Source organism: Papaver somniferum, unplaced genomic scaffold, assembly GCF_003573695.1.
Source record: "Papaver somniferum cultivar HN1 unplaced genomic scaffold, ASM357369v1 unplaced-scaffold_131, whole genome shotgun sequence".
NCBI lineage: Eukaryota > Viridiplantae > Streptophyta > Magnoliopsida > Ranunculales > Papaveraceae > Papaver > Papaver somniferum.
In genome coordinates, this window is record NW_020622270.1 from 1,986,880 (window position 1) to 1,998,721 (window position 11,842).

At 35.3% G+C, this 11,842-nt stretch overlaps 1 pseudogene; it reads left to right on the top strand.

The window, feature by feature from the left end:
- Positions 1-8,872: 8,872 nt before the first annotated feature.
- On the top strand, positions 8,873-11,167 carry LOC113332341 (annotated as a pseudogene).
- Positions 11,168-11,842: the final 675 nt, after the last annotated feature.

The following is an 11,842-nucleotide window of genomic DNA, read 5'->3' on the forward strand; positions in this document are numbered from 1 at the left end:
TAGAGCTAGTTTCTTTGTAAACCTCACCATTTTTCGAAGCATAAAAGTGGTTATATACCCCATTGTTTATAATCATTAAAAACTTCATGACAACAATGCCAATATCCACTGCGAGTTTGCTACACAGATTTTTGATCGTTTTAAGAAGAATTGAAGTTGAATTTTAAAATGCCAGATGATATGTCTTTTCTTTCATATTTTCGCGGAACATTTCTATGCCATCTAAACAACAATTCCAGATGTGGTGTATGGTTTCTGCGACTGTTGTTTGGAGTACATGGTGGAAAAGAAATATGAGAGGTTTTTTTAACGAAGAAAGTTCTGAGATTGCAATTTATTCACTTGGTGTTTGGTCTTCGAAAATTTAAAATCTCCAACCTTAAAGGATGTCATGGAAAAAAACATGGTAAATACTACAGATAATCTCATACATTTGGTTTCTTTGCTTCACTCTCACTCAGTCTCCCTCGAAATCTCAGTTTGCGAAAACAAAAATACCCATATTTACGGAAGGCGGCGTCGATGATTTTCAAGGTATTACACCCTCTGCTACTAGTACCCAACTCAACTCAACCATGATGAAATTCAATTTACTCACATGTTTTCATTAGGAAATTTAGGGATTCCAAATATCTAGGGATTTGGTCCAACATTATGACAAGGAATTGTTTCGGGTATTAAGGTGCTACTGATATTACTGACATTTTAAACTCCAGTCGTTGTTTGGATTAGACGAAGAAATCTAGGGATTATTTGGGATATCTCTCGACGCATTTGTATTTGGTTACTTGGAAAAAATTGAATACAACATTCGCACACTCTTCTTCTTTTAACCAAGCTTTCTATGATAGAAAAATATTTCTTTATTTGCTATTAGTTTGCACACCAGATAAATCTAAATAATAGAGTCAATCGAAAACAAGGGTAAAAGAGTAGTGGATTCTGATGCTGAAGTTGATGAAGCAATTTTTACTGAAAATCTGAGGAAACCTTCTCCTTATAACTCTTCCAACTCAAGGTATGCAATATTTTCAATTTTTAATCATTGTACAAACCTAGAAACCATCAAATTATTGTGTGTGTAGGTTTATTTTTCTCATAGTGCTAGTTTCATTGTAAACCTTACCATTTTTCGAAGCATAAAAGCGGTCATATACCCCATTCTTTATTATCATTAAAAACTTCATAAAAACAATGCCAATATAAATTGGGAGTTTTCTACAAAGATTTTGGATCATTTTAATAAGAATTCGAAGTTGAATTTTAAAATGAATGATGATTTCTTTACTTTCATATTTTTGCAACATTTCTTTGCCATCTAAACAACAATTCCAGATGTGATGTATGGTTTGTGCGGCTGTTGTTTGGAGTGCATGGTTGAAAAGGAATATTAGAGGTTTTGTTAACGAAGAAAGTTCTGAGATTGCAATTCAAAAAAACACTAAATATATGTTATTCACTTTCCCTTTGGTCTTCAAAAATTTAAAATCTCCAACCTTCAAGGATGTCATGACAAAAATAGGGTAAAAACTACAGATAATCTCAGATAAACCTTACCTTCTCTTCACTCTAACTCAGTTTCCCTCAGAATCTCAGTTTCAGAAAACAAAAATACCCAGATTTACGGAAACCGGCGTCGGTGATTTTCAAAGTATTACACCCATTGCTCTAGTAACTAACTCAACTCAACCATGACGAAATTCAATTTACTCACCTGTTTTAATTAGGAAATATAGGGATTCCAAATATCTAGGGATTTGGTCCAACATTTTGACAAGGAATTGTTTCGGGTATTAAGGTGCTACTGATATTACTGACATTTTAAACTCCAATCGTTGTTTGGCCTAGACGCAGAAATCTAGGGATTGTTTGGGATATCTCTCGATGCATTTGCATTTCGTTACTTGGAAAAATTGAGTACAACATTCACACACTCTTATTCTTTTGGCCAAGCTTTCTCTAATATAATTTTTTTTCTTTACTCGTTATCAGTTTGCTCACCAGATAAATCTCAATAATTGTGTCAAATGACAACAAAGGTAAAAGAGTAGTGGATTTTGATCTTGAAGTTTTTGATACCGAAAATCTGAGAAAACCTTCTCCTTATAACTCTTCAAATTCAAGGTATGGAATACTTTCAATTTTCAATCATTGTAAACTAGAAACCATCAAATTAGTGTGTAAACTAGAAACCATCAATTAGTGTGTGTGCGCGTGTGCGCATGAGTTTATTTTTCCATAGTGCTAGTTTTTTTGTATACCTTACCATTTTTCGAAGCATAAAAATGGTCATATACCCCCTTGTTTATTATCGTTAAAAACTTCATAAAAATAGTGCCAATATCCACTGGGAGTTTGGTACAAAATATTTGGATCATTTTAAGGAGAAGTCGAAGTTGAATTTTACAATGCCAGATAGATTTTTTTTCTTTCATGTTTTCGTGGAACATTTCTATGCCATCTAAACAACAATTTCAGATGTGGTGTATGGTTTTTGCGCTCTTATTTGGAGTACATGGTTGAAAAGAAATATTAGAGGTTTTGTTAAAGATGAAAGTTATGAGATTGCAATTCAAAAAAGGACTAAATACATATTATTCACTTGTCGTTTGGTCTTCAAAAATTTAAAATCTCCAACCTTCAAGGATGTCACGGAAAAAAATCTCCATGAGGTAGGTCATAAATAGGGCCTGACATAATTCGTTGTGTATTATTCGCCAATGATTCACACATTTTACAGCCTAATTTGTCCGATCTATACAAATTCGCGAAACAAATTTTAAGGGTCTCGCAAAACTGTTCCGGTTAATTTGCCTAACTCGGTTTGAATCGGGCCGAGTCAAAATTTTCCAAACCGCTCATTTCAATACACCCGAACTAGGTACAACTTGTTTAGCTATATTCGCATGGCTGAACTGAATATTTTTGACTTAGCTATTAGTTGTGGCTCTTTTGAGCTCACTTAGCTGCTTATTTATTTAAGTATAGTTGCTCAGATTTACCTATATTTTAGGTTTTAATCAGCTAAATTTTATCAACTGAACTTCTTGCCTAATTAGCTTCCACCGGCAGAGTTTTTCAGCTTAATTTTTGTTAGCTGAACTTCAAACTTTGTTATACTTATAGCATGTTTGGATAGCGCATCAAAAGTAGCTCTTTGACTATTAGAAGTCAAAAGTCAGAAGTCAGTTTGGCTGTCAAATTTCAAAACGACTTCTAGAAGTGGAAAATTTAATTTTTTGTGAAGAAAAGTAGTTATGCTTCTGACTTTGACTTCCGAAAAAGTAGAAGTCAGAAGCAAATTTGTATCCAAACGCGTTATTAATCTTTAACTTTGTCTTTTACGTAGTTTTACTGTTTGCTAGACCATGATTTTGGACATCTCTAAAACTAGGGCTGTCAATGGATAACCGAATATTCATATCCGTCAGAATTCGTTCGAATCATTAGGATATTATCCGAAATTTCGGATAACGGATGTCGGATACGGGTACCTTGTCGGATATTCTTACTTTAACGAAACATATACGGAAAAGGCATTATCCTATAGGATAATATCCGATATCCGTTAAAGAATGCATACACAGATTTTTTTGGATAATATATTTAGTTATTAACTTGGTAATATATGAAGACTAAGAAATAAAAATAATACGAAAGAACAAAAACACAACTAGTTTTGTTGATTGTTAGAAAAGCGTGGAATTTTTCAATTCCGGTAGAGAAGATTTGAGTTTTGTTTAAATCTAATTTAATGTAATAATTTATAAAGTGAAATTTTTGCATTTGATCAAGGTATTTGGTTTTATTTAATTGAATTTCCTTAAGATTTCTTTGATTTTATTGTAATTTTTGTAATTGGGCCGACCGACCGTAGGCCCGAAGAGAGGGAGTCCCTTTTATGGCCACTTTTTTGTCAACTGAAACCTAACACAAAATTACAATTTGATAAAAAGATTGATTTTGGTGGTAGTCTTTGGCTGAAAATACTAAAATATCCTTTTACTTGAAAAAGAGTTCCTCCATTGTCCTCATCTTTTTCGATTAGTTCCCCACCGGTTCCTTCGTCACGAACTGGTTGCTACAGCAGCAGCTCCGCCACTGTCACAACATCACCAACTCCACACCACCACCTCCATCAACAGCGCCACAACACCACTATCACCAGAAACGCACCGACACCTCCATCAACACTATGAGCGCCGCCGCCGCCACCATTCCAACCTAGAATCAAGTTAACACAGTATTCATTTCCTCTCTCAAAATCATACCAAATCTTCTTCCAAAGTGTGCTAATTATTTTTTCGTATTACTTAAAGTAACATCAAATCACAAAAGTAAAATGAATCTTAGTTAACTTCTTAATCCAATTCAATCCAATCTAATTCCAATTGTCAGAATTGCACGAGAGAGGGAATGAGGTTGCTCTGTCGTGTGGTGGTGGTCTGTGTAGGATTTTGAGAAAAACAGAGAATGCAATGACATATTCCCTCCGTCCCATTATTAGATGACCTATTTAGTTCAAAATTTTGTCCCATTATTAATTGACCTATCTCATAAACAAGAGAATATTTCTAAAATTATCATTTTGATTGATTATCGGCAGTATAAGAAATATGTATAATTTGATATTCATGTTTATACTCGTTGCGTAGGTGTTTTAAAATGTTATTCAATGATATAAAGTTTACAAAAATCCATAATATAGTTTAAGAGATAAATCATTTCTAAATTTTATAAATTATTATTCATAAGGATATAATTGTAAAGAATACTTAAAAATACTCCTTCGATTTCTTGCTTTAAAAATTGTGCAAACTTGAACTAGGCCATCTAATAGTGAGACGGAGGGAGTAGATACTTGTAGCGTGGCGGCTGCAAATGTGAAAGAGGAAAAACGAAGAAGCTGGGTTTTCATTCACTGCTGAAAACAAAGCAATCCAAAGGTTTTCTAAAACGAACTATCACCTTGCCACGCGTCCCAGACTAAAACATGTGTCTAGCAGTACGTAGTATGCACCTGTGTACGTATTATAAACCAAGCCTCCAGCCCCTCTTACCCAAGTATTATGCACCTGTGTGCGCACCGTAATAACGACACAAAGCGTAGCTTCCGGTACCTTGGTGACATTCTTTTTGAAATTAAAGAATGATGGCCGACTATGAGGATAGATTTTGCAAGCAAGGGCATTCAATCCCTTGTTGGCGGATCAGCTTGTCCCCTATAAAGAAAACGACTAACCGACAACCGTTGGTGACCGGTCCCACCCAACAACCGCTCGCTGGAACCAAACCGGGGTCCTTTGTTCCGTATTGGACATCATCGGTAAGGCGCGATGTACTTAGTAGGGACGTCATCGAGGAAGTGGATTATACTTAATAATTGTAATTGGTCTTAAAAGGAGACGGATTATACTTAATGAGCGGAGAAACGAGACGGGTTGCCGAACAAATCCTTGACATCAAGACGGGTTGAGCGAAGAGTGTTCTCCTTGGTTCCAACAAGGACGCTGAGGCGGTCAGGCTACGCCGACGGGTTATGATGACCGCAACACTCCCGGTCGTTCTAGGTGGCATGCTCACCAACAGGGCGGATTAAAACCCCGCCCGAACATACCTTAAACCCAAGCATAAATGCGAACAAAAAGGTTATCTTATCCTGGCCGACTAATTTAATGTATTTCCACTATGGTAAGAGGCCAATAACCTATACTAAAACATCTTTGATCGGTATTAAGGAAAAAATTCTTTCCAATCGTAATATATACCATGCTTTTGTAATATTAATGAGTAGTGACTGATGAGAAATGTCAAAATCCAGTATGTTACTCCCTCCGTCCCTAATTAGATGACCTATACCATAAATAAGTGGAGTGATAGATTAATATTATTATAAGAAATATGTAAAATTTGATAGTCATATTTATATTCATTAGATAGGTGTTTTAAAATGCTTTCCGATGATACAAAGTTTACGAAAATCCGTTGTATAGTTTGAGAGATAAATCATTTCTAAATTTACTAGTAAATTTTAACTAGGTCATCGAATTAGGGACAGAGGTAGTATTTTTTTTTCCTTCGAATTTGTTGTCCAGTAAGGTTAAGGCAACAAGCATATAGCGACACCGCCACTGCCATAATTACTAGCACCAGCTCCACCGTCACTAAAAGTATTCTAGCAAATTAATGGCACGCGTTATCAGTATGAAATACCTGAAAGTCAAATGACAATTTCTGAACACCCCCATTACAATGGTGTTTCGTTTTTTCTTCAGTCGGCCCTCTCCATCGTGGCATCGGTGTTCTAGTTTATGAAATGTAGAGAAAGAGTAAAAAAAATTTAATTATTTTTATTATAATGAAATACTATCGGATATTAGCGAACATCCGAAATTGTTATCGGAACAAACATTTTTAAGTATCTGTTGAATACTATCGGATGTCGGATATCCGATAACCTTATCAGTAACGGATACGGTAGAGACCATATCCATTACGAAAAGTACCGTTGACAGGCCTGTCTAAAACCGTCCCATATCCAGTGGAACGTGTTTCCTCCCAATAAAAATAAAGAGCCCACTCACTATCTGAAGAGGTAGTAATAAAGTAGTGAAAACTACAGGGAGACCCATTCTCCCTGATGTTTCTACTGTGAAACCCACGCTCCCAAAACTACAGGCGCGCACCCAAATTCTGGAAGAAAATTATTCTCAAACCCAAAATATATAAAATTCTGTTTCTGTCTTTTTTTTCTTCTTCTTCGTCTTTTTTTTTCTTCTTCTTCTCCACTATACTTAGATCTCAGAAAAAGGGAGAGATTCGATTGATTTCTAGAACAAATTCATGCCTAAATTCGATTGATCTCAACAACAACACCAAATCGTCTTCTTCTTCGAATTAACGACGAACACTCTTACTACCGATTCTCTTCATTACAATTTAAATTCACTACTATTATTAATGGTAGCAGCAAAAATCCCTAAATGGGTTTGTATAACACGGTTTGGTCATCATAGATTTATGATCAAAACTTGTTTTCAATGAAGATTTTGAAATGAATTTCAGATTTTTATGAAACTCTCAGCGGTGAATTGAGTTGGAGTAAGCAATATTGGATGAGTTGTGAAGAAGGTTTAGTTGCAGATGATGGTGTAAATACATGAAAGAAGATGATGGTGTAAATACATGATTTTGACCAAGAGCCCCCGAATAAATGAAAGATAATGGTTTGCGTGGGAGTTAATGAAACATGAAAGAAGATGATGATGTGGTTATGACTGCATAACATGTCATTCAGTCGAGAAACTGTCTGCATAACATGTTATGCATTCGTGAAAATGGATGCATAACCTGTTATGCATCTACAAAATTTGTTGCATAACTTGTTATGCAGTCAAGAAAACCTGCATAACCTGTTATGCAGGTTTAATTGCAGATGATGGTGTAAATACATGAAAGAAGATGATGGTGTAAATACATGATTTTGACCAAGAACCTCCGAATAACTGAAAGATAATGGTTTGCGTGGGAGTTAATGAAACATGAAAGAAGATGATGATGTGGTTATGACTGCATAACATGTCATTCAGTCGAGAAACTATCTGCATAACATGTTATGCATTCGTGAAAATGGATGCATAACCTGTTATGCATCTACAAAATTTGTTGCATAACTTATTATGCAGTCCAGAAAACCTGCATAACCTATTATGCGTCCGAAAATATGGCTACATAATGCATTATGCATCGAGAAAATAGATGCATAACCTGATATGCATCCGTAAATATGGATGCATACTGCATTATGCATCAATTTTTTATATGTACGGCTAAAATCAACCAAAACAATGGTTACATAACTTTGTTATAGATGCATAACTTTGTTATGCAGATACATAACTTGTTATGCAGTCGAAAAAATGGTTGCATAATTCGTTATGCGTCTGCAGAATATGTTATGCATTGTTTTTGGTGACTGCATAATGGTTAAGTATCAAGTTTTCAAAAAATTTCCCTAAAATGAGGATCACCTCCGATTTTTTCGTAAAAAACAAAAATTTGATATTCTTGTATGTACTCGTTGCGTAGCTCTTTTAAAAAGATTTCCAACGATATAAAATTTGTAAAATTCTAAGGAGCGAATTTTTAGATATGTTATGTCTAAGTTGCGCTGCCAATTATACCCTGAAAAAGATAGTATGCATAACGAGTTATGCTGAAAAGATAGTATGCATAACCAGTTATGTATTGATTCATATAATAATCGGTCCGCGAGTTATAACCCCAGAAGTGTCACCATCCTTCCACAAAAAACCCATCAAAACAAAAGTAACACAAAAATTCCATCAAAATAAAATTAACACAAAAACCCCAAATTTAAATTTTGGTTTCATCATAAAATTTGATGAAACCAAAATAAAATTTGATGAAACCAACATTTAAATTTGGGGTTTTTGTATCAATTTTTAAAAATTTGGAGTTTTTGTATCAATTTTGTTTACGATGGAGTTTTAATGGATCTCAACATTTGAGTAGGGTTTTGTACCACAAGTTTGGTCACCTTGGATTTTTATGACTAGTTTTGTATAATAATTTCATATAATTATGGGTGTCACCGTATACAAAATTAATTGTGGGCCTGAGAACGAGAATATTATTTTTTTTGGGTCTCCCCCTAAGTTCCCCAGTAGAGTATCCCGAAGAAGATTAACGGCAGCGATGAAAAATGTCTCCCCAAATTCATAAATGATAAATTGCAGGCGGGAAGAAAGAGAAAACACTACACTACCCAGTCTCTTCATCTCCTCTCTTTCTCTCTCTCTTCAAACCCACACGAAGAAAAGCAGAAAAAAAAGAAACCCTCTGTATTATAATGGGGTTAGACAAGGAGGAGGTAGCAAAAGTAGTTCATCATCCAAGAGTTGGGCTGGTTTATGATGACAGGATGTGTCAGCATTTTGACCCCAAAGATGAGAATCCTGAGAAACCAGATAGGATCAAAGCTATTTGGGAAAAGCTCGAGTCTCATGGAATTACTCAGAGGTACTGGATAGATAGATGAAACCCTAACTAAATTCTTAATTTCTTTGCGACATTTGTTAAGTAGATTAACTGTAATGCTGCCTGGGTTTATCATTGTCTTTTCATTTCTCAATTTTTACAGATGTCTTGTTATGAAAGCTAAGGAAGCAGAAGATGGAAAAATTGCATTAGTTCATAAGCAGAAATATGTTGATTTCATAAAGAATTTAACTTCCAAGACTGATCCTCAAAGGAAAAAGATCGCTTCGAAGTTTAACGATGTATATCTCAACAAAGGATCGTCACAATCGGCTTATCTAGCTGCTGGAGCCGTTATTGAAGCAATGTTTTTTCCTATTTGCGTTTATCATTTTGTCAATTTTTGTTATTAAATAGGATTTTGTCAATTTCATATAGGATTCGTGCATAACTCGAGGGATCTTTTATCTATAGCTAACTTGGTATGTAATTTTGAGAAGGTTTCTGAGAAAATCGCTAAAGGAGAGTTGGATACGGCTGTTGCTATTGTTAGACCTCCCGGGCATCATGCAGAAGTACATAAAACCATGGGATTTTGTATTTTCAACAATGTGGCTATTGCAGCGAGTGTTCTTGTAAATGAAAAGGCATGGAGTAGGCTTCATATAGTTACACTTATACCTTTCAGTTCAAACTCTTCCTTTGATTATTTTGCCTAATTGCTTATGTTGTTATTTGATTATTTTGCCTGATTGCAGCCAGAATTGGGTATTTCCAAAATATTAATTGTTGATTGGGATGTCATCATGGTAATGGCACTCAGAAAATGTTCTAGCAAGATCCTCGGGTATTGGTATTCAATGTTCATAGGTACTGAGAATATACGGGCAGTTTTCATTCGTATTCTTATACACCGATTTTGAGCCTTATTATCTTGTGCTGGTTTGTGCAGGCACGACTTTGGAAAAATTTTTCCATTGGGGAATGATGGTTCTCAGTCTATGATTGGCGAAGGACCAGGTATAGGGTATAATGTTAATGTACCATGGGAGCAAGGAGAGTGGTGATGCTGATTACGTTGCTGTTTGGGATCATGTCTTGATTCCAATTACTAAGGCTTTTAATCCGGATATGATTCTAATTTCTGGTGGATTTGATGCAGGTACTCCACGGGGCTATGTCTGTTATTTAACTACTGCATTCTTAATACACTAGCGTCCTCTTAATTATGTTGTTCACAACCCTGTATATAAGTTTTTGGCATGCTCTGAACTTTCAGTGATTAAGGAACTGCATGTTTTTCAAAAGCTCATTGTCTGTATCTTAAAATAGTATTGCAGAAAAAGCTGACCTTTGCCTTTCACATCTTATTTGAGCTATATCACCCTGCAAGCTTGATTTATTATACAATACGTGGGTTTTGAGGACATACATATATATGAATTGACATTTTTGTTTTTGTGTCATCAATTATGCGTAAAATAAAATGGCTTGCTAATTACTTAATAACTATTTTTCCTTTTATTTTGGACCAACTATTGACTAGTGTTCCACTCCACGGAACAGCTGCTGGTGATACCATGGGGGGTTGTTCTGTTACACCCGACGGCTATTCTGTGATGATAAGAAAGGTTGGAATTCAAATGCTCGTCTTTCTAATGGATGTTGTGCATTATCTATATTAAATGTTAATTTGTAATCCATCTTCATCTTTGAATACTGGTTGTTGAATTAACTTTTAGGAAAATGACTGTTTCCATTCTGTCTAGTTGATGCCGTTTGCTCGTGGAAGAATTATGATGGCCTTGGAGGGAGGATACAATTTAGAATCTTTGTCAAAATCTGCCGTTGCCTGTGTGGAAGCATTACTAGAGAACAAACCTATCATCGGATTTTCCAAGACTGAGGCCTCCCCGTTGGAGTCGACTTGGCATGTAATTGAAGTGGTAAAATACTTTTGAACCCTTTGGCTTCCTTATTCTTCTTCTATTTTCCTATTTCATTGTCTTCTCCCTTGGTTGTTTCTTTGCAGCTCACTATATTTAGTTGCTGATTTTTCGATGTTCTGCTTTAGGTTCGCAAGGAACTGACAAGATACTGGCCAATGCTTAATGATGAGCTGCCAAATACCATTAAGAGGACATCTTTATCTGAGGTAGTTTTTTAAATCTTTTTCTATTCCATTATCTATTCACTGCAATATATTATTTTATTGATTCTTTAGTTAAGAACGGTTGTAGTTGCAGGAAATCCTACACTACACCCCTCATAAGATTTCATTAACATTCAACTCATTTTTGGATTACCAATCTTAATTTTATTGATGAATCTTTGAACAATCTTACAAGAAAAGATAAAGGGATTAAGAACAACAACCACTCCTGATTTTCTCTCTCCTAATTGTTTTTTATTCCTCTCTCTAAAAAGATCTCCTCCCTTTTCCTTTACAACTGAATGGCTATTTATAAGGAATTACATAGTGGATGACAGCTAATCTGTCCTTTATTTTCGGATATGGCTTGCGATATTCTCGCAACCTTACAAATATTAATCTCGCACACTTCCTAATTTTCGCAAGTCCATCATATTTTTCTCATGATTTAGCTGATGTCGTTTATTATGTCGTTTCTGAAATTGCTTTGCGACATTGTTGTGTTACGTTGTTAATAATTTCGCTGAAGTGTTGCAGCTGCGAGATTCTGATCCTACATCTTGTCTCTTCTCATGTCGTCTCTGCGAAGAAGAGAATGATATGAGAAATGCCGCAGTTATCCATCTCTTCGTATCCTACATTTATTACACTTATCTTTTCTTCCATTTGTTTCTTGACACGTCTTCTGTA